General features: G+C 36.7%; 1 protein-coding gene across 1 annotated transcript in view; it reads left to right on the top strand.

Moving 5' to 3' along the window:
- Window positions 1-25354, top strand: part of elfn1b (extracellular leucine-rich repeat and fibronectin type III domain containing 1b) — a 147987-nt gene that overhangs the window by 97813 nt on the left and 24820 nt on the right. Inside the window, exon 2 of the mRNA XM_065254243.1 lies at window positions 11331-11402. The gene's annotated coding sequence lies outside the window, so the exon portion shown is untranslated. The remainder of the gene's footprint in view (window positions 1-11330; window positions 11403-25354) is intronic.

Here is a 25354-nt window from a genome sequence, read left to right as displayed (position 1 = left end):
AGGTACAAAGGAGAATTTACCTGCAGAGGTCAAGTTAATGAGCTACCCTTTTACATTTCAGCTATACGGTACAATTACACACACACACACACACACACACACACACACACACACATATATATATATATATATAATTTGCATTAATACTGTATATCAGGGGTTTCCAACCTTTTTGTGAGCAAGGACTGCCACAATGGATAAAACAATCTGAATGAATACTTTTTGAATATAGTCTACTCAAATTATTTTGTTTTACTTGTTGATTTTATAGATTTAAAAAATAAATACAAAAATGTATACAATGTGCTTTGGTAGGAAACTCACAGACTTTGTGCAGGCATCATGTTGGAGACCACTGCTGTATATGAAAAATGGCAATACTCTTGACCTCAAACAAATGCCAAATAAAGGGGCAGTGACTTAAGTGTACTTCATTGTGCAAAATGTTCTGCAAACTGAAGCAAACATTGCAGGCAAAAGTCCTGCAGTACGGCACATACACATTACCCACCCTTACTAGCCCCCAAGTGAACGGCAAGCTTTATGTGCAATATGATTTATAAGAGAAGAACTTACAGTGGGAAAAACAATTAAAAAAACAAACATAAAAAGACGAAAAGGTCCATTTGGGGCAAGATGTAACAAACAAACCCTGAACACTGAATTTTCCTTGGTTTTCAAAATACTGCTACTGTTTCAGCATTCCTCATTTGTAAGCAGCTTCTGATAAAAGTGTCTGCTAAATGAATACACGTAAAAGTGACTGATCTGGCTATTACCTGGAAATGGGTGTGCATGTGGCCCATTTCATTTCAGTTAACTGACAAATCGGCGCCATAAAACTCAATAGTACACTCAAATTCACAGTTTCCCCCAGAACATCAGGCAGATGAGACGATTACATGGCAAAAAAAAGTGAAAAATTAACAAAATCTCTTTTACATTCATGCAGAGAAAGGGCCAATTTGCAAATTGTATGAAAATCTGTCTCGGGGCATCCGATCACAAATGGTGGCAATAAATGCAGGTGTGAATGCGTATTGATGATGCAAAGCCATCTGGAGGTGGTCAGAAAGGCATATAACAAAATAACATTGGTAGGGTAAATGCTAATGTGCCCTGACAACATCGAAGGAGGACCGCCTACTGACAAACTAACGTAATAACTACGCTAAAGCAGTTTTAAAGTGCCAGCTACTAAATGCTTTAATGTGAAGTGATGAATGAAATCAGAAGTGAAATCCAATCACATGTGGTCACTAGAGACACATCTTGGATGCCAAGTGCATGATCTGTCACACACGATCATATGCCAGATGTAAACAAGGAAAAAACTGTAGTAAATTTTGGACCATTTAGTCCAATATTTAGTCCATACTTTATATGTACTCACCAAAAAAAAATCAGAAACAATACAACGTAAAACATTTTATATAAATAAATAAATAAATTACACACACATGCACACACACAGACACTAATAATAATGACTATACACACCATCAATCACTTACAATTCTGCCTATCTGTTTTTTGTTAGGTAAACAATATATTTTATATGTACTCACCAACAAAAACAAATCTGTCCCGTAATATTTTACTGCACCTGAAACAATACGACGTAAAACATTTACGAGTGAAAGCTCTTACTGAGAAGGCTCTTCACAGCTTGACGTACTTGTTCTCATTTTTTCGAGCCTATGGCTTTTTATGTCTTCCTTAAAATGCCCGCAGCATTTGGATTGGGTTGATTTAACAGCTTTTCAGGATATGCTTATGTCCTGTAAATATATAGCATCCTGTGTAAAGACTATGGGTGGGTCTTTGAAATGCAGGGCGTGAAACATACTTAAAATAAATTAGTTTACATGAAATAAGAGTGGCCATAAAGGCGAAATATTTTCATGTTTCAATGTAAGTATAAAATAATAATTCCTTAATTCTATAAATGAAAATTTTAAACATTTGTGATAATTCAAATTTAATTGATAATTTTTGGTTCTACCAAGATACTTTAGGCCCTATCTTGCACCCAGCGCAATTGACTTTGTCAGTGACGCATGTATCATTCGTATTTTGCACCGGCGCACAGCGGGTTTTTCCCTCCACAGACGCACGTCGGCAAACTAGGGAATGAACTTGTGCTCCCTTGGCGATTCAGCGCAAAAAAAGAGGCGTGTTCCGGCGCAAACCATACCCGATGCTATTTTGCAGTTTCAAAAAACAATTGCGCCACTGACCAAAAAAAACTAGTCTAAAGTCAGTGGCGCGTTGCGCGTGGTTCATTATGCTATTTTAAGGGCGCATGCTTGACCATAATGTATAGCGTCCACAACGCGCACACACTTTGCTTATCTAATCTACACAGATGCAACAGTTATTTTTGCAAATCATAAATTGTTACAATAAAAAATATTTAACACATGAGATAAGGGAAATCATAGTGGTGAGCATTGTGGTGATAGTTTTTATTTATTGTGTGGCTGCGTTAAAAAATTCTCATGCAAATAACGATTAAAATATTTTCATAAGTTTGTTGTGTGGCTGTATTACGTTTATTTTATGTAAATAATAATTAAAATGTTTTTATAAGAAACCTTAATGTATATGAACTTGATTTGTAAGTGTACTTTGGTGTTGGACTGCTTGCGTTTCTTGGCTTTCAGCGGTGAGGGTGGATGCAGCAATGTCCTCTGCTGGCGTCTGTGTAGAGGCAGATCCACCTCCGGTTACACGGCGTGCCCGATTTATGCTGGCAAGCTTGGGATTCCCCCGTCTCCTGTTACATTGTAGCGCTTGGCGCAACGATGGGGATGCCAGCTGATGAGACTGTGGCTATTTCCTCTCACGCCTGTTTAACCGACGCTGATTTGGGCGGATTTCTCCTATCCCCATACAAAACAACTTCTCTGTCTTTGACTGCTCTTACAAGAACGTGGGTCTCCTCGGCTGTGAGCCGCTCCTGGCGTGCGCCTGGTAAATCCGTCATAATAATAGCAACCCGCCATGGAACTTGCGCCCTTGCGTTTAAAGGTAATGTTGAATAGCGTTCTGATTGGTTTATTTGACGTTACGCCCAAACCACACCTATGAATAATGAACCTACTTCAGACAAACCCCTTATTGATTTGCGCCTGGCGCAAGAGTTATTTCTCCCGCCGGGAAAATAGCAACAGCGCCCAAGATCTGCCCACAAAGTCACTAGAGCTTTGCGCTTCGCACTTGCGTTTCAGATCGTTAAAATACAGATTGTTGTATCTTTGCATTTAACTTCTCAGGTAAAATAAAGTATCCTTGAATATTTTAAAAAATATACCAGCAAGCAGAGTGCATTCAGGAAGTATTCATACCCTTTTCCGTTTTCAATTTTGTTATGTTGCAGCCTGATGCGCTAAATAAAAGTGTTAATAAAAGTTATACTGTACACTACAAATAGGCAAATTTAAAGTATAGATCTACTAGTACATCAGTGCACTTGAAAAAAAGTACTAAATATAAGTCATACTTAAATATTTACAATTGAATAAATTAATTTAATTTAAAATAGCACAGTTGAGTACACTTAAATGTTATCAAGTTTATCTTAACTCTTTCACCACCAGCGATTTTAAAAAAGTTGCCAGCCAGCGCCAGCGTTTTTCATGATTTTCACCAAAGTTTAATGTCTTCCAGAAAATGTTCTTCTTCAAATATATAAACATACAATATACCAAATGAAAGAACAGACCCTCTGCTTTCAAAAAAAAAAAACAAAAAAACGTTTCATCCTACCTTCATTAGTTCTTTTGTAATCAGCTTTTGAATATGGGTAGGTTTCTGCAAAAACACCACATTTTGAGCAAAAAGCAGAGATAATTACATTTTTGTGATTGACTTTTCATAGAGATCCCATTCAGAGCGATCTTTAAAACAGACACGGACATGCAGCCGCTTGCCATAGGGCAATACTTCCGGGTTTAAAAAGTTGCGGAAGGGACCTTGTGGATAATAGCGTTATTGCGGAAAGACGGAAAAACTTGTCATTGACGGGGAAGCGTTTTCTCTTGATTGACGAGATATCTCGTCAATGGCGTGGAAAGAGTTAAAAGACAAATTTTTCTATATAAATGACTGGATTGGTCATGATGTCACCATTGTGAAGCCACTGCGCCGCCATGTTGGTATAACCAAACATTCTATTAAATCAATGGATGTTATCAGATTTTAATAAAACATCACTTTACAAGTCTTCGTTTTTATATCTGAAGTCTCCCTGTGCATTATTACAACGCAAACGTCCTAAGCATGTACATAGTTATTTACTGAAAGTTGTAAATTTTGCTTTTTAAACAGTAAGTTATTATACATTCATCTTCATTACAGTATCAGATCAGCGGACAGACCACAGCTTATTTAGTATTAATGACAAGCGCGCTTATTCTGAAATCGAATAATCTATCTGCATGCAATCATTTGCTGGTTTTGTCATTTTGTTATCACAAGTTACCTAAACTTATTCAGAGAGGCTGAATGTCAAAAAACTTTATTTGTACTTGTGTCATTAACAGAATGCAGCAGGCACACTCAACTTAACATTTTTTATAAATCCTTTATCCTGCCCGATTAAAACATAAACATTGCAAATAACACCAAAATTTAACATTTATTTACGTACACAAATCCTAAAAAAATTATCTTGTGTGACACACTGTGAACCGAGTGAATTTAGTTAATGATTTTAAATGTAAGCCAATGACGCCATCTGCCAGTTGGGCATACCAAGATGGCCGCTCAAACTCTCGCTGTTACGTTAAGCGATCTATACGCAATCCAGTCATTTATATAGATCAGTGGTTAAGTACGGAATTATTGCATGAAAATAGTGTATTTTAGTGCACTTTTTTCTTACCTGGGCTTGTTTATACCATTTCTGTACTTCTATATCCAATATCTAATATCTTGAAATAATGACGTATCACCCATTGCTGGTTTTGTGATGCTATCACCTGCTAAGCTTGAAATTCAGTTGGCATCCCTAGCGATCAATTAAAACGGCATGATCTAAGGTAACCCCTGTTGATTAAAATTCTGCTGCTGTTCAGAGGCCTCCAAATGGCGTAAAATTGGTTGGAGGCGGGTGGCTGATGCTTTATTTGTGTATCTCACAGATGTGCTATTTACCAGAGCACCGTGTCACTATGAAATGTTCTTTTTGTGCCAGCAGAAATGTTCATGTGAAAGCAATTTCTTTCATATTTGCGCTTGCAAATTAAGAAATGAGAATTACGTCATGTTAGTGATTCTTGACGAAGTACTATAAATGTTCTGTACTTGAAAGCTGTAAGTAGATTATCAGTAGCAGAAGTTTAACAAGCATAACTTTACAACTTTGGAAAACTTCTACTACATGCACACACATGCAAAAGTTGGATCAACTTAAAAAATTACTTTTAATTGATAAAAAAATCTAAATTTACATTTATAAAACTTTAATTATTTAAGGTGTTACCAAGGCTTTTTACAGTGTATATGATATGTATCTGTCTATGAATTGCATCATGATTTGCCGCATGAGCTGCCACATTTCATATTGTCTTGTATTACAAAGACATATTATTTTGTGGATCCCAGTCTGTGAAAACCCAGCTAAAGTCATTTTTTGTGATTACATAAAATCGTCCTACATAAAGAACGTTCTGTAAAAATATATTCTTGATATCTTTAATATTGACTGAGCATGGTCGGGTCAAAGGCTGAAATCACTATTTGATGCTCCCAATCTCATCATTATATTATAAGACCTGGATTTCACAGACAGGGTCACATATTATAAGGTCATACATTTTTAAGAATGCCTTAAGAGCGAACTGCTTTCTGGGGCACAGTTATGTAGCTACAGTATGCTACGCACATACAGGATTTACTTATGTATAACTCGTGCACATTGGCTGCTAGGATAGACTTCTTATACGTAAACACTTGTGATTTGGGTGCGTCTACAGTATATGCACAACATACTTGATAGTTTTCTTTGCCGTCCTCTGGGTTCTCTTCTGTAAAACTCTCACTGTAATTTTTCCCGACCCACTGAGGCCAGACTCTCACTGCCGAATATCTGTTGTGTGATACTCTGACTGGAATACAAATGCCTATACAAAAACATAACCGGTGGGTTATTCGCACATTGATTTCTGAAACAGGTGATGCAACCAAGAGGTGCTCGAAAGAAACCGCAGAACAATGCGTGCAAACAAACAAGCACACTTTTGGGAACAAGCATTCACTTTTGGCACAATTATAGCACCTGTTTTACCAAATGCATAGCCTTGTAGGTCATTGAAACTAGGTTTGAGGATTTCTGACAATTTTCTCCTTTTCTGGGTCATTGCAATGGAATAGCCGCAAGGCAAATAGATGTTAATGTGCCAAAAACTGTAAAAGCACAAGATTCACACACACTATATACCTCTACATATGTGTCAACACACGCACATACACCTGTTTACTTTAGGAATGTACCGATATAAAAAAAAATCCACAGAGATGCACCAATATATCGGCCAATAATTGGTATCAGTCGACAAAAGCATTTTGAAACGATGAGTAAAAAGCAAAACGATCAATATGTATTGGTATCAATAGATTGTACTATTGGCACAGAAATTTTGCATATGTGCATCCATAGTGTATTTCTTTTTTTATTGTGACGTGCTTTATTGCTTTGGGTAAACATAATGCATAACATTTTGTCACTTCTGTCTTTGCAAAGCACTTTATCGTCTGTTATTTGCTATTCTCCATTTCCCGTGCAATGCACGTTAGGTCTACTCATTAGCTGGAGTGTAATTGGCGTGTGATCTATCCTTATGTATAAAGAACGTGAACAAGAGGGTTAAACCTTTTTAGCAAAGCGGCCATACGCTGGCCTTCTGTTAGAGCTCTAGAAAATCATTGTGCTGAGAGGCACAACGCACTGCGAACTCATTAACATGGCAATTAATTTGAGAAAAGTTTATCTACACTGTATAAGGTCACGGCAAAGATGGCACTAATGTTCCACAGTATGGCAAGCTAATTGCATTGAAAGACACCTCGTCATGATTACTCCATTCATTTAATTAACACCAGTTAAAGGGACAGAGAAACACAGTTATTAAATAGCACGACATGAGGGAGAGAGCGGGACAGACTTGAACTACAGGTTACACTTCAAAAACCTCTTGATATCATATTTAATTTAGATTGATCGCTGTCTTTGTTGACATATTTGCATAATGCATATTTGCATATGCCTAAGGCCTACTCTAAATATTTTTGTAAACTTCAGGGCGTGACTTTTACTTGTACACTGTCAGAAAAAAGGTACTGGGGTGGAAACTCTTTTAAAAGTAACCTAAAAGGTGCATATTCGTACCTCTGTACCAAAATGGTACATATTAGGACCTTTTTAAAAAAGTAACATCCAAATGAGAACTTTTGTTTATTTTTCTGAAAGTGTACTCAACCCGTGATTATCTATGAAGTATCTATGGAGTTTCTTAAAAGCAACCCATGTATGTGCATTATATACAGACTGTGTTGTACATTGTTTCTTATCCTTATCTTCTTTTACTTATTTTTCCATGATTTCAATTATTATTGTTTAATGTTATGGTGATGTATTGTCTTGACATACATAAGCTTTTAAGAATCACAGATTTTTGGATCATTCACTGAGATGTTCAGTTATTTTTCGAACCAATCTGACGTACGGTTTTTCCCTGGTGGACAAAATGAACAGATGAAAAATTACTGACATTGCAGGGTCAAAAGCTACAGTATAACAGTACAGACTATAGACTCAGAGGTGGGCTCTTTTGCCTTCGTTAGGTAAATAACCATCCAGAAAACATTTGTCAATGCATTAAGAACTACTTACCTACCACATGGCAAAAAAGAAAGAAACAGAAAAGAAAGAAGGGATCTATAATGCCACCAATTTTTCAATGCATTAACAATTAAAAACACGCAAGTCACTGCATAGCAGCGCAGAAAGCAAGAAAGAAAGAAAGAAAGAAAGGATCTATGATGCAATAATTTCTCAATTCATTTACAAATAAAAACACATTAGTACCACGTAGGAGCACAGAAAACCAGAATGAAGGAAAGAAGGAAAGAAAAAAAAGACAGGATCTATAAAGCAACCATTTCTTAATGCATTTACAAATAAAAACACATTAGTTACCACATACTGTAGGAGCATATAAAAAAGAAAGACAGAAAGAAACAACAAAAAAAGAAGAAAGAAAGAAAGGATCTATAATGCAATCATTTCTCAATGGATTTACAAATAAAAACATATTAGTTACCCCATAGGAGCATATAAAAGAAAGAAAGAAAGAAAGAAAGAACAAAGAAAGAAAGAAAGAAAGAAAGAAAGAAAGAAAGGATCTATAATGCAACCATTTCTCAATGTATTTACAAATAAAAACACATTAGTTACCACATAGGAGCATATAAAAGAAGAAAGACAGAAAGAAAGAAAAAACAAAAAAAGAAAGAAAGAAAGGATCTTTAATGCAATAATTTCTCAATGCATTTACAAATAAAACATATTAGTTACCACATAGGAGCATATAAAAGAAAGAAAGAAAGAAAGAAAGAACAAAAAAAGAAAGAAAGAAAGGATCTATAATGCAACCATTTCTCAATGTATTTACAAATAAAAACACATTAGTTACCACATAGTAGCATATAAAAGAAAGACAGAAAGAAAGAAAGGATCTATAATGCAACCATTTCTCAATGCATTTTTAAATAAAAACACATTAGTACCACGTAGGAGAATATAAAAGAAAGACAGAAACGAACAAAGAACAAAAAAAGAAGAAAGAAAGAAAGAAAGGATCTATAATGCAATAATTTCTCAATGCATTTACAAATAAAAACATATTAGTTACCACATAGGAGCATATAAAAGAAAGAAAGAAAGAAAGAAAGAAAGAAAGAAAGAAAGAAAGAAAGAAAGAAAGAAAGGATCTATAATGCAACCATTTCTCAATCTATTTACAAATAAAAACACATTAGTTACCACATAGGAGCATATAAAAAAAGAAAGACAGAAAGAAAGAAAGAACAAAAAAAGAAAGAAAGAAAGAAAGAAAGGATCTTTAATGCAATAATTTCTCAATGCATTTACAAATAAAACATATTAGTACCACGTAGGAGCACAGAAAACAAAGAAAGAAAGAAAGAAAGAAAGAAAGAAGGAAAGAAAAAAGAAAGGATCTATAATGCAACCATTTCTTAATGCATTAACAACTAAAAACACAAAAGTCACTGCATAGCAGCACAGAAAACAAAAAAAAAGAAAAAGAAAGAAAGAAAGAAGAAAGAAAGGATCTATAATGCAATAATTTCTCAATGCATTTACAAATAAAAACACATTAGTAACACCTAGGAGAACAGAAAACAAAGAAAGAAAGAATAAAAGAAATAAAGAAAGAAGAAAAGAAAGAAGGAAAAAAGAAAGAAAGGATCTATAATGCAACCATTTCTCAATGCATTAACAAATAAAAACACATTAGTTACCACAAAGGAGCACAGAAAAGAAAGAAAGAATCTATAATGCAACCATTTCCTAAAACATTAACAACAAAAACACATTAGTTACTGCATAGGAGCACAGAAAGAAAGAAAGAAAGAAGGAAAGAAAAGAGATAGAGAGAGTGAGAGAGAGATTGTCATTACAAATATTCCTTGGAGGGATCTCAATCCCGGGTCACTGTGACTTAATAAAGCAGATTTCAGGAACAGCAGGTTCTCTATGCAGGCCAAACAGATAAGTGCAAGGAAGAAATTGCTTTTTTGTCATCCGCAGATGAATAACAAAAGCATTTGTGCCAGTCCCTATTTTTAGGAAACAGGTAGCTGAGAAATCATTTGTTACCAAATTGCACATCATTTCACAGTAATTATAATTTAACTGCTCAATCCCATCAGTCGTACACATAAAACATTAACCCCTGGTTTCACAGACAAGGCCTAAAGCTAGTGCTGTCTAGTTTGAGTTGTCCCAACTGAAAATACCTTGCACCGACAGGTCTTAAAATGAGATTTGTCCCAAGCCTAGTCTATGAAACCAGGTGTAAAGGGTTGTGTTTGTTTATGGGGTATTATCATTTCTGTATTTGTATGGGATATTATCATGCTGTAGAGACAACATTCAATAGCTTGCACAATAGCTGCAGGTTCCCTGGCTGTTATACAACTGATAATGTAATAATAAATGATAGCAGCTGACACTAAACATTTTTCATTATCAGGCACTACGTGGTTGCTAAATGTGTGGCTGAGGTGCTAGATGTTTAGAAAAGAGCTTAGAAAAGTCTATAAAACCTTGCTACAGTACATAATTATTGGGTCCCTCCTTCAATCTCAATGAGATATTTTGCTCTATTCCACAATTTATGCTACAATTCATACATAAAAGCTAATTTTAACACAATCGGCTATCGGCTGATAGTTTAAAAAACAGCCTATAATAATGGCCGATATATCCTGTCAATTAAAAGAGAACAGAAAAATGCAATGAATTTGAGCTCTGTGTATAGAAAATGTATAGAAACATAGTTTAATGTTTAGTATTAATGGTCATTATGAAAAACATTCAGAAAATGCAATCTTCAGGAATTAGTTAATGAAAGTTAATGTAACCAGCGAACTCATGTTATTGGTATCGGCAGATATAAGTCTGAATAGCATGTCTACTATTTTGTGTTATTTGCAGCAATATGTTGATAATTTCCTTCGCTGAAACACTAATAATAAATTGTCGCTGCTATCGCTAAATCTGATTGGACGGAAAACAATACAACAACAGCTTTTATATCACTGCTAAGTTGAATCAGAAGAGTACGGAGCCCCTAAGGTGACATTGGAGTAAAAAAATCTAAAGTTTAGTTTCATGTGCTCACGTGAAACTTTAATGTGCTCACGTGAAACCTTCATGTGCAGAATTTTTTTTAAAGTTTAGTTTTGCGTGCTCGCGTGAAACTGTCGCGTGCTCGCGTGAAACTATTGCGCACGCACGTGAAAGCGATAGTTTCACGCGAGCACACGATAGTTTCACGTGAGCACGCGATAGTTTCACGTGAGCACGCAAAAATAAACTTTAAAAAAAAAATCTGCACATATGAAGGTTTCGCGTGAGCACATGAAAGTTTTGCGTGAGCACATGAAACTAAACTTTATTTAATTTTTGCTCCATGTCCCCTTAGGGGCTCCGTAGAAGAGCTCTTTTTAAAAATGTGTTTAACATTTATCCAATATCTCAAACTTATGTTGGTTCTTGTATCTGTGAATTTCTTTAGGTTCAACAAAAGGACTTCTGATTGGACACTTGAGAACCCAGGAGGACCAATCAGAACGCCGCAGGCACAAAGGTAGGATGTCCAACAAACACATGTTAGAAAAGCAGTTATAGTCTGACGTAGGGCTGGGTATCGATTCAGATGTTCCAGATCGATTTGATTTCGATTCACAAGCTATCAAATCGATTCGATTCCGATTCTCGATTAAATTTTCGATTCCGGTTCTCAGGTAGGTTTTTATACTCGATTCTCGATTCAACTCAATGAATATAGATTTAATACACATACTATATTAATAAAAAGAACAGTGAACAGCAGTTTACAAGTGGGTAATTAATAAAAAGAAATTAAAAGCCACAACACGTTTTGCTTGCGAAATCTAAAATGCTTCCATTCCTCCGGTCAATGTTTGCGGAAATAAATATGAAAAAAATCAATTCTGCTCTTTGAGAATCGATTTTTAATCGACCACGTTTTAAAAAACGATTAATCGAAAAATCGATTTTTTTGCCCAGCCCTAGTCTGACGATAATAATAGACATGTTAGAAACCTGATGGCCAAAGGAAATATAAAATAAATAGAGCCTCCAAAAAACATACAGGGTATTTTACTGCTATTTTCTTGTAACAAGCAGAACATGAACAACCCCATCTCACTGAAAAGAAGTCATGATGGTAATTTTTTCTGAATTTGATACAAAATTGAACGATTACCTGAACAAAGCACAAATGCAACCCTAACACCAACATCTTTGGGGGGTCAGCAGATTGTACTAAACATAATGGACTCAAATTACCCATCTCATAAATGGTTATATATTGCTGTGAAACTGAAAATGGAACAATTCCATAATTCTACGTTCTTCAATATGAAATAAACACAAACACTCAAAAAATTAGTTTCAACTAGTTTGACACACACGCAAAATGTCACTGTCAATTCTACTGAGCAACTGTGGACCAGAACGAAAGGGTCAGATGTTTTGTATTTGCTCTCTGAACCTCTAACTTTAAACTTTGATTCTGTACAGAATGTTCTGGCAAAGACTGCATTTACTATAGAGTCCAGCCAGCTTGTTTAAACACTAAACAGTGATGGATGGTCCTCCACAGCTAAAATGTTCACCTCTAGAGTTTGAAACCGTATTTGAAAAGCGACCCGTGTAGTAGTAGATTCTGCTTTAAAAAACTGAGCGGTGCCAAGAAACAAAAATTCGGTCAAATCTTTAGAATACTAAAAAAAACCAAAGGGTCATATTAAAACAAATTGAATAAATGTATCTCGCAAAAGGTCAATAAGCTGAGAAAAAACACTAAGGGCCCTATTTTAACGACCTAAGCGCTTTTCTAAAGCGCACGTCTAAATGGCCGTGTATGAACCACTTTTGCTAATTTAACGACAGGAAAAATAGTTTATGCGCCAAGCGCATGGCCTAAAAGGGTTGTTCCAATTTTCGTAATGAGTAATGGGAGTGTTTTAGGCGTAACATGCAATAAACCAAGGAGAGTCTCAGCTCTCAGCCCCTTTAAAAGCAAGTTGTGCCTGGCGCCACGTCTAAACCCTATTTAGAAAGCGGAATTTATAAACTGAAAAACTAAGCGGAGGAAGAAGACCGCCAGTTTAAGATTAATGTTAAAAAATTGTGTTGTTTTGATTTGTATTGAAATTATAATTTTTTTGGATTAAAACCTTTAAAATGCGTTTTCTTCAGTCATGGAAGTAAAAATAGCAGGCTTTTAATTGCTGTAAATGTATTGATATCCGACATAATCATTGTAATCTCATAAAATAATTTGCAAATATGCAAGAAAAGGTTTGTACTGTAAAAATACTTTATTTGTAACAAACAGGAGAAGAATTTTACAAACGTGCGGAGAGCCATTTCAGCACTCGGACAGCGCCATGTTTTTTTTTAAAAAAAAAAGCATTACATAAAAAATTTTCTCATCTCACCATATCCACAGGTACAAAGTCATCACAATAAATCCGTGTGACAGCATTTAAAAAAACATAAACAAAAATAGTGCTGGGAAAAGATTAATCACGATTAATCTTATACAAAATAAAAGTGATTTTTAGCATATTATATACAAGTGTGTGCTGTGTGTAATTATATATAAATACACACACATTCATGTATGTATTTTTAAGATTTATAGATTCTATATTGTATATAAATGTAAAGAATATATATATATATATATATATATATATATATATATATAAACGTTTCTGAAATGTATATATGTATGTGAGTGTGTTTAAAGATACATAATTACATACAGCACACACACATATATTATGAAAAAATTAACTTTTATTTTGTATGCGATTAATCTTCTCCCAGCACTATTAAAAATAGATAAAGCATGTTTAAAGCAAAGTATTTATTTACTGATTTATTTACTTCTAATGTCTCATAATCGGTGCTAATTTAGGTCCAAGAGACTTCTTTTACATTTTAATAATTACATTTTTCATATTTAAAAGCGTTTTTGTGCTGCTGCGCATCCAAGATAAGCAATCCCGCGCTGTCGTCCAATTTATAGGCGCATATTTCTAATGCGCTCATTAAATTACAAAAACAATATTGGGCCTAGTCTATTTTACTTGCCTCAAAATAGCAACGCGCCAACAATGCGCCTAAACACATCGTTTTCAAACCAGAACGTCCATGGGCGCAAAAGTATTTGCTATTTAAACAATGTGGCGCTAAACATGAAAATGATAATACGCCGGGTCGAAAAGACACGCGCTGCACTGCGCCGGGTGTATGATAGAGCCCTTAATACCAATAGTAAATGTGACTCTGGAGCACAAAACCAGTCATAATTTTTTGAAATTGATATTCATACTTATAAATAAATAAGCTTTCCATTGAGGTATGGTTTGTTAGTATACATGTAGGACAATATTTGGAGATATGCAAATTTGGAACTTGAGGGGGCAAAAATAGAAAAATTGTGAAAATCGCATTTACAGTTCAAAGTCCAAATGAAGTTCTTAGCAACGCATTACTAATTAAAAAGGTTTGTTTTAGCATTCTCTACTTGCTTACTGCTGTTGTTTCCTGAAGAGGGAAATTGTAAGCTTTTACATAAAACCAAACTTGAATGGGAAATTCCCAAAAAACGAGTAGTTTGTAGGCGAGTTTCTGGCCAATGATTGTGATTTTGCTGCATCTACTCATAAAAATATTTTTTACGGAAATTTCCAAAATATCTTTACTTAATATCCTAATGATTTTTGGCATAAAAGAAAAATCTATTATTATTTTTGGCTATTGCTACAAATACTCTGCGACTTATGACAGAAGGATTGCTTTTACTGCCTTTATCTGGGTAATAAATGGATTCAGTCCGAAAGCTTAATCTTGCTTATTTCTCCTCAGGCACTCTTAAATTAGAATAAGGAATTTTCAAGAAAATGACAGTGCTTCAAGGCAAAGGTTTTTCAAAATCTTTAGTCAGACATTGATTGGACAATTGGTGCCTTTTCGAATGCTTATGAGAAAATGTTCATATTTGACCAAACCATGGTTAAAAACAACATTTTCAAAGGAATAGTTCAGCTGAAACTAGTTCATCTGAAGAAAGGAAGTCATGTACACCTAGAATGGCATTAAAGCGAGTAGATTATGAGCTCATTTTCATTACTCGGTGAACTATTCCTGCGGCTCAGCTGACACACACAGAGAATGTCAATTCAGACAAAAATATTAAGAGTTCAAAACATAGATCAAAAAAGTCTCTTAACATTGATGGAGCGAAAGAACCAATCGTAATCGCAATTCAATCAAGAATGAGGACGCCCAATCACAACAGTCCCTTCGGGTTTGCGTAATTGCGCTCGTACCCGACCTTGCGGGCCTGCTCTTTGCTGGTCCCGGATAAATAAAGTTAGATTGAGATTCATGGCTTTCTGCCACACTCCCGGCCTCTGACTAATGTACATCTTTATCTGTTTCTCTCTTCTGTTCGCCTCCAACCAGCCTCATTCCCCTTCTCCAAAGCTCAGAGTTGATTTGGGTTTATTTTTTCTGACAGTGCAGCCCATTCATTTCGTGGTTGGGAAAGACAAATGGACAGAATGAGAAACCAAGCAAGAAAGCTCATTTCTTTTCATCTTTTTTCTTCTTCTCTCAAATAAACAGACACGAAAGCTCATGCATATGCATGGAAAATGAGCAATGGGGTCCAAAAATCTAAGACTGAAATTGAAAATGGGCAACAAATAAAGGATTTTTGTAGCACAAAAGACGCTGTTTGGAAAATTGTCAGGCTAACCCTGAAAAACATGAATCATCATTAGGTTTAGCACGAATTGTCGAGTCCATGTCAAGTTCGATTGTTTTGCTGATAACGGAAACTGTAATGTAAATGAGTAAAATGCAAAACCCCAAATCCATTTTCGCAAGTGGTCTCCAACTTTCGCACCTCCAGCAAATGGTGTTTTTCAGGAAATCAGAAGACTACGAGATAGAGATTTACTCACTCAAGCAGAAAAATCTATATATAGGAGGTTTATAGAGACTTCGGACCCTGACCATTTATATTATCAAAACGGGATTATAGATGTTTGGGTGGTATAGAAAAAAGAGATGCAATAAAACACAATTGTGCATCTGTCAGTTTTAAGGTTAAGCCGTGGCTCTGTGTTTTCTCACCTCTGAATGCAGCTAATAGGATTTAGAGGTTTGGAATTCATTTATTTACAAAAGCTTCAACTCCCCCAAGACAACATAATCCTTCCTTAGCAAAGCTAATAGAAACCTAGCAGTGTACTGTATGCCTGTCACTTCTCTATATTTGTAAAAGCGCTCTCTTTAACAGTGACGTAACCAGAGAGAATTGCTAACATCTTTGGATATAAAGTAAAAGGTATTGCATGTTGCCTGCGTGTTACTTGGAGTTTCTTAAATTGATGGACGCCTATATCACTCGGTACAGATCCACCGCGAGGGAGAACAGTAGGTGATCGATAATGGAAGGTCTGCTTTGGCTTTGTCCCAACGTAAACCTCAACAGATCCAAGAAAAAAACACATCCATCAAATCTAATGCTTTTATGAGTGCCAGCCAGAGTTTAAAGGGACCAAATGATATCCCGAAATGATAACTCTCTCATCGCTTACTCAGTCCTCATGTATTTTTATAAACCTATATGCTGCTGTCATATCCATATGGATGATTCCCACGAAAACCAGATTTAGAAGGTGTCCTGCATCAGAATTTAAAAAAGCCATAGAAGCCATTTTTTTGGCACATATAAGATTAAGGTCTGAACTTACTATAGCTATTATTTTTAGATATTTTCTATAGAATTATTTAAATTTTTTAGATTATCATTATCAAAAATTATCATTACCGCAACATGATATTACATTAAAGGGATAGTTCGGCCAAAAATGATATTAAACCCATGATTTACTCACCCCCAAGCTGTCCGAGTTGCATATGTCCATCGTTTTTCAGACAAACACATTTTCGGATACTTTAGAAAATGTTTTAGATCTTTCAGTTGATTAAATGTAATGTTACGGTGTCCACGACCTTTAAGTCCAAAAAAAGTGCGTCCATCCTTCACAAATTAAATCCAAACGGCTCCAGGATGATAAACAAAGGTCTTCTGAGGGTAATCCGCGTGGTGTTGTTGTAGAAATATCCATATTTAAAACTTTATTAACGTAAATAACTACCTTCCGGTAGCGCCGCCATCTTAGTCACGTCCGCATTCAGGATGAGAGCTTACGCAGCCTATGGAGGCTACTCTGCTGCTGCTCTGTGCCCCCGCCCTCCGAATTTGTCATACGTCACTAAGAAAAGTGCGTACACTACGCTAATACTCTCTCCTGAATACAGAGGAGTCTAAGATGGCAGCGCTACCGGAAAGTATTTATTTACGTTAATAAAGTTTTAAATATGGATATTTCTACAACAACACCGCGCGGATTAACCTCAGAAGACCTTTGTTTATCATCCTGGAGCCGTTTGGATTTAATTTGTGAAGGATGGACGCACTTTTTGGACTTGAAGGTCGTGGACCCCGTAACATTACATTTAATCAACTGAAAGATCTAAAACATTTTCTAAAATATCCGAAAATGTTTGTCTGAAAAACGATGGACATATGCAACTCGGACAGCTTGGGGGTGAGTAAATCATGGGTTTAATATCATTTTTGGCCGAAATATCCCTTTAAATATATGAATTTACAAACTCATGTTTCGGTAATGAGAACTAAAAAGTTGTCTAGGTACTATGAAAAACAAAATTTCAACTTTTATCTGGAGAGAAAAAATAAGAATTGTTGTAGACTTCAGGAGAGCACACACTCAGCACGCTCCTCTGACCATCAATGGTGCGACTGTAGAGAGAGTGAGCAGCACCAAGTTCCTGGGTGTGCACATCACAGAGGACCTCTCCTGGACTGAAAACACCACAGCACTGGCCAAGAAATCACAACAGCGTCTCTACTTCCTCCGCAAACTGAGGAGAGCCAGAGCCCCGGCCCCCATCATGTACACTTTCTACAGAGGCACCATCGAGAGCATCATGACGAGCTGCATCACTGTGTGGTATGGCGCCTGCAACGCGTCCTGCCGAAAGACTCTGCAACGCATAGTGAGAGCAGCTGAGAAGATCATTGGTGTCTCTCTCCCCTCCCTACATGACATTTATGAAACACGTCTCACCCGCAAAGCCCTCTGCATCACAGGTGATCCCACTCACCCATCACACAGCTTCTTCAGTCTGCTACCATCAGGGAGGAGACTGCGGAGTCTCCAGGCCAGGACCAGCAGACTGAAGGACAGCTTCATACACCAGGCTGTAAGGAAGCTGAACTCCCTCCCGTACTTGCCACCCCCTCCCCTCTTCTGCCCCAGGCACCACGGGAACTACGAACTTTGAACCCCTCCCCTACACAAATATATGATGGCATGCACTAGTTCACTTTGTGCAGCATTGGTCTGCCCACTACCTCATTTCAGCATCGAACAGATGTCATTCCACTACCTCATCAGTCAGTTAAATAAAATAACTGCTCTGAGCCCTTGTCACTTTCAATCAGACTTAAGATATTTTTTAACGGATCTGTTTTGCACTAAATTTATCTTACCTGCACAGTTGTTCACTTCACTGATTTGCACTATATTTGTCATTTGCCGTGCACTGCTTTATTTAACTATATTTTTTATTTTATTTTATTATATGCCTTTGTTTTCTTCTTTTTTTCATATTCCCTTATTGTATAGTTGTTTCTACTATTTATATTGTTCTAGATTTTTAGGCTTTAATTTAAATGTTATCTGTAAGCACCGGGGTCTGAGAGTAACGCAATTTCGATTCTCTGCATGTATGTACTGTATATGTGGAAAATTGACAATAAAGCATACTTGAACTTGAAGAACTGCTTACCTGGTAGCCATCTTGGGTGTCACAGTCAATTATGTCCCTTCCAAATTTTTTTTAATGTTAGTTCCTTGAGGGCTTAAACAATGATTGAAAATTGTTGCGGAGGATGAGAAAATTGGTCTTGGACACATTTATATTTCTTATTATTGTTTCTACATTTACCAATGATCACTAAATATCACATGTTTCTTTACTGTAAATGTTTATAGTATAACATGCACTGAAGCTTTTTATTTTTTAGATTTTTTAATTATAAATATTTCCATGTCAAAGAACCCAAATCCAGTCATGCACACGTTGCGGTAATGAAAATGTTCCCCTTATATGTGGAAAAAACAACAAAATTAGTTTGTATGATGTCATTTGAAATCATGTGCAAAATAGTACGTGAAGAGATGTTTGTAACTGTATGCTTCTTATTTTGATAGCATTTACTTTTTTTATCAAAATGTTTCATGACACCTCATAAGTCTAATTTCGCGAGAATCACCCATATGAAGAACATTCACATTGCCCCGTCTATAAATTAAAAACATTTGATATGTTACACTTTGCAGATACTTTTACATAAAGCAACTTGGAGTACATTCAAGCTATAAATTTTAGCAGTACGTGTGTTCCCTGAGAATTGAACCCGTGACCTTTGCCGTGCTAACACAGAGCTTTACCTAGTGAGCAAAAGGTATTAAGGCAGATCAAACATGCATTTTAGTCTGGGACTTGGATAAGCCTTGTCTGGGAAACTGCTTAATGCTGCAGTAAGTAGGGACTAAGTGGGGAACGCATGCCCCATATAAATTTATAGCCAGGAGTTCCATATGTATCACTAGATACATATATGTATACACTTGGTACCAATATGTACCTTTGAGGTACTTACAGTATATGAACTTTTTAGGTGCAAAGCTGTAGTTTTTGAAAGGGTACAGCTCCAGTGACAGCTAACTTCAGCCATCAGACCCACCATCAGTCATGGTGTGACAACATGTCTGAGGTTCAGGTACAACTACCCCCATAGCAAATTAAAATGACAAACTCCCAGGATCAACATGGGGTTTGGAGCCTTCTCAAGGGTACAGTGGTTACAGCTCAGGGCCCAAAACTGTGCTAGTATTTCGGATAACAGAAAAAGTGGACAAATAGAAAATGGATTTGCCAAAGTTTGCAGGTCACCTGTCCTTTTTAAAACGCATAATAAAACTATGGTAGCCACCACAGGACAAACATGTTATCGTCTAAAACAACGTAGTGACAAAACACGCTCTATAGACGGTTTCAGCAGTAACAACATAACAAGCGGCTTTCATGGTCAACACGTAACTTCCGGTAAACTCCACTAAGAATAAATAACAACAAAGTCCTTTTAAAGTAGTTTATACAAGCAAAATAAACAACACGTAGATGACCTATGAAACCAAAACATTTGTTATTTTTGACGAGGTATTTGTTTAAGAGTTCAGTTTCAGCAACTGGTCAGATCTTTAAACAAACAGAAACCGGAAGTAAAGTTCGGACCAGACGCTTAATCGCGTCATCGCACGTGTGTCCGATGAAACGGTCTATAGAACAGTTGGTCCGTTTGGGGCATAAACGTTTTTCACTGTATAAAACATGGTGTCCGTAACGTCAACCGTAGGTTTTTGAAGAGCGTTTTTGAAGCCAAAAGTGGGCAGAGTCGGTTGTCGGGTAATTGAAAAGTCATGATAAATGATAAGGTACAATTTCTGTCAATAGATCCTCCTAAATTTCACACATTACACTTTTAAAACCCCTACTGTAGTTACTGGAGGGGGGTGGGTTGTGATCTAACCGTGTCCTCTCGTCTGCTGGATCTTGGCGATGTGGATCAGGCTCTATGCGTGTGGTTAAAGTTCTGGCCTCCTGAGGCTACAACCTCAAAATTTGTTCTGTTGAATTGACTCGTGCTAGTTCTTGACTTGTCTTTCACCCTGTAACAGACCGGACATTGTGTGCGCTCTTCAGCTTGTTACATTTCACTTTATCACTTGACTTTTATGTACAGCCGCCCCATTCGGTATTCGGAAGATAAACAGCATACAGGTATGTATAACCTTGTGATATGTAAGCTATTCAGTCTTACTTTGGAGAAGATTTGTGTGAGACTGAGTCTGAGACTTGTAGGCAGGGTCAAAGTCAAGGGGCTCTGTGTGGGAGAAGAAACAAATATTAAACTGAGGTTATTTCTTGCTTCAGTAATTCTCCTAACAGATCACGCTGTGCTGGTTGCAGTCTTGAGCATTGTCCAACCGACTGTATCTCTTCTGAACTATTTAGCTTATTTCTTTTCTGCTGGCTGAAATTATGTCCTCATGGTGTTAAAAGGCTTTTACTCTTCCCAGCACATCTCACAGCAGTTTGGTCGTGACTACAGCTCAGATGAAAGCAATAGCATGGACAGTATTGCTTGTAGGCCACTGTAATACAGATGCCAACATGCCAAGTCTCTGCCCAGACTGGAATAATGCAATAAATGTTAAAGTCTGTGTAATTCGGATATTAAATGGGTTCCCATTTTGTCACACCACAGAAAATGTCTTATTAACCACCAAGAAAAATTTGAATGATTGAAAAAATTGGCACGTAAATAAAATAAGTTATCAAAATCTAAGAAAAACAGGCAGGATTCTCTGTTCTCAAATGCTGGGGGCGTCTTCGCTGTCAACGCTAAACTACACCCACTCGCAAATTCTTTTTTAACTTTCCAAATATTGCTTTCAAGTGGAGCGGCATTAACTGCACAGAGCCGTAGTCCACTGACAATCGGGGCAATTTCGCATTAATAATCGCGGACGTATCGCCTGCAATATGTATGTGATACGGCCCAGCTTGTCAGGGAACTACGGCTCTGTGCAGTTAATGCCGCAAAAGACTGCATGCAAAAGAAGGCCAATCTCAAAATAACACCACCTGTGACGTTACAGTCGAGATACACCTAGGGCTGTGACGGTGGCAGTTTTTTACCACCGCAATGGTAATGCATAAATTCACTGCAGTGATACGGTGGTTATAGATTGTTTGTTTGCGTGTTTGTGTGTGTGTGTGTGTGTGTGTGTGTGTGTGTGTGTGTGCGTGCGTGCGCGTATGTGCCTACCCAGTCTCACAAAGTTTCGTGATATAGTCACGTATTTTTTTGATTCTTTTTTCGTGCTATTATCACGAAATTTCGTGTTTTTTCGTGATCGTATAACGAATTCCTGTTTTCGTGTGATTATCACGTATTGGTTACTCAACTGCTTTTTCCTATTTTTAAACCATTGTCGCTTCGGTTTAGGGTTAGATTTGGTGCTTGCATTAGAAAGTCACTTTATATATTGGTTTATACTATTTTTTCTGATTTATTTTTTTATATGTCGCCTGGCGTTGGGGTTAGAGTTGGGTTTGGTTAGGGATGTCATTTTATGTAAATCTAACCCTAAACCGAAGCGACAATGGTAAGAAAATAGGACAAAACAGTTGAGTAACCAATACGTGATAATCACACGAAAACAGGAATTCGTTATACGATCACGAAAAAACACGAAATTTCGTGATAATAGCACGAAAAAAGAATCAAAAAATACGTGACTATATAACGAAATTTCGTGAGACTGGGCTGGTATGTGCACATGCACATTGATGCATATAGGTCTTATACATAATGCATACATATATTTTAAAATATAACAATGTAAACGATGATCAGATATACAGTTTTTAACAAACGTGCGTGTTCATAGGAGCCAAATGTTTTCTCCACCGGTGGGTGCTTGTACCAGCATCAAGCAATGCTTAGGTTACTCATCAATGAAAGACGATCTGAAGCGCCAACGCACTTTGAAGAGGAGGAAAGCGGCGCGTTCACGTTTTCCACGACATGTGAAGTAAATGTGAAGCAACCGTGCGTATGCGCTTGGCCATTTCGGTGGCTGCTCGAGCCGAGCCCCCGGGGAACACCCAGGGGATCGGCGCATATCTGCGTGTTTATTGTAGCACTTTCACTCATGAAACAACAAGTGAGAAACGTTTTTGGGGTTATAATGTTTCCAGCCGCACTGAAAACGCGTTCTGAAGGTGTACCGGTAGCGCAGATTGACACTTTTTCGCAACTTTGAGTGGCCAAGAGAGAACGACCGTTTCTCAATCCGAAGGCTGCAGCCTCCGGAGGTCGCATATGCAGTCTGTATGTCATCAAGCCTGGTTTATTATTTTCAGACATTTGCAAGTCATAAGCATATTACAACACTGTATGATTAACAAAGAATAATAGTCAACTTTATAATTGTTAATGTTATGAAATAAGACCGTCTTGATGACGTATGCAGCTTGCAAATACGACCTCTGTAAGCTACAGTCTTCAGATTGAGAAAATGCCAATATCTTACCTCATTGTTTCGACCCTAAGACAGCGGGTCATCACTGATATCAGTTGACTTCCCTTGCAAATAGCGCATTAACTCTTCGTCTGCTGGCTGTTTGCATTAACAAGAACCTGAAGACATCTCACTGGGCGAGATTGTACTTTATATTTATCATCATTTGTGACGTGCACTTCCCCACCGTGGGTCGCACTTCACCAGTTAGCGATTTAACCCTATATGCTAGTTAAAGCAACACTATGTAGTTTTTTACCTTTAAATAATGTCTCTAAAATTATTTCAGTGATAGAACAACTTTTAACTGGACAAATTGTACTGTTGCTGCAACCTGAGCAACCTCCTAGCTGCTACAAGCAAACTCTGAAAGTGGCGGTGGAGGGTAGGAAACACAGCCCCGCCCCTCCCCCTGCCTTCAGAAGAGTGTCTGATACCAGGCACTGTTGCGTTTTTCAACCACATGGGGGAGCTGTAAGTCATTTTTACATGGAAACTACATAGTGTTGCTTTAATGCTACATGCTAACATTTAGGCTGAAGTTCTACTATTGACGTTACAATTATGTTTTGCAGGTCTTTACTAAAAAACACAAATTTACCACTCAGAAATGTCCATTAACAATCTTCAAACCTTTCATTATTCCCCAAATACCAAATCTTTGTCCGATACAGGCTAAAACATAAGGTCTGTTTACACACACATAGAGCTACTGAACTGAACTGCTCTGTGAAACTGCTCCATTTCATTTTAAAGACAAATCCTAGGGTTTTAAATGAAAATGTAACACTTAATAAAGCCACATACCTTCTATTTAGACATCAGAGAACGATTTCACATATTTCCAATGCATTCTTTGGCACCTTTAAGACAGAAATGTAATGCTTTAGCCAAAAAGTGATTTAATATTAAGAGAGTAAGCAATATTTATCAATTCAGTTTAATTAATTATGAATTAACTCATATACAGTTATATTTAGCAGTTAAATGTCACCTTCAGCTGTCTCTGGATCTAGTTTAGAACCACGTCCTCCTAAAACTTTTAAGACAAACTTTAATGGTACTAAAAACAGAGTGAGAGAGAGAGTGAGAAATGGGGAGTTTGTGAATGTGATTTTACCGAACCCTCATCCATCCTCTTTCCCTCTGCACTACCTTTCATCTTGAGTTACTCTCTCATCCCTTATCTGGCTGGTGATGCTGAACAGCTTAATGGAGACCATGATGATCAGGTGTCAAAAGTCCTGCAGACCCTCGAGAAAGAGATGTGTGAAGGCACCATCTGTGTCTTGAGCTGCTGTTCAGCAAACTAAAAGAGTTTCTCAAACTATTTGGGCTTGCAAGTTTTATGGCACTGTTTATTGCCTATTACCATGGTTCACTTTTATTTTATGCTGGATCTCCTGTTGTTTTAACCTCACAGTTTTTGTGGTTTGCACCATATTACTTAATTCTGTGTAAATGGAACCTGTTGTGCACAAACGCTGACAATTACACTGCTTTATGTTAAAAGAAAAATATTTGTTTATTATATTTATTGATTCTTCCTAACCCCAAATAGCTGGAAGAAATCTGAAAAAAAAGACGTTAAAGATAATTAAACTTGCATTAAATGTAGCTAGTATGAGAGATCAGTTTCCAGTATTTAATTCAGTATTTAATAAAGATTTAATTCCAAAATATGATCTATATTTATATTACATAACTAGTTTAAATTATAAAAAAATGAAATGTGGAGCAGTGTTCCACATTCCATGCACTTTCCAAATAATGTACAGTTTAAAATATACAATTATTGATTATATTATCAACTTTATAACATTTGGACCCAAATTAGCTTATCCTCTACACCAAGGGTCTCCAACCTTTTTGTGAGCAAGGGCTACCACAATGGATAAAACAATCTGGAGGGCTACTTTTGAAATAGTCTACTCAAAACTTTTTTGTTTTACTTGTTGATTTTATTTTATTTTACTTGTTGATATGTTTTAGTATTGTTTAAAATGTTAACATACATAAACCAAGCCAAGCTAATATAAAAATATGTAATAAATAAATATTAAAAGTTTTTAATAGAATGTGCACAGGTACCATGTTAGAGACCCCTAGCTCTACACTTTTTAAAAACGGCAGCGGCAGCTTATTTTCTTAGCAAGATATGCTATTTACAGTACACCAAGTGCAAATATGTGTAGATTGTATTTACACAGAGTAAAAATGCTTAAGGGAAAATAGGAAT

This window comes from Paramisgurnus dabryanus, chromosome 4 (genome assembly GCF_030506205.2).
Source record: "Paramisgurnus dabryanus chromosome 4, PD_genome_1.1, whole genome shotgun sequence".
In the NCBI taxonomy this organism is placed as follows: Eukaryota; Metazoa; Chordata; class Actinopteri; order Cypriniformes; family Cobitidae; genus Paramisgurnus; species Paramisgurnus dabryanus.
This window is presented reverse-complemented; position numbering and strand designations above follow the sequence as displayed.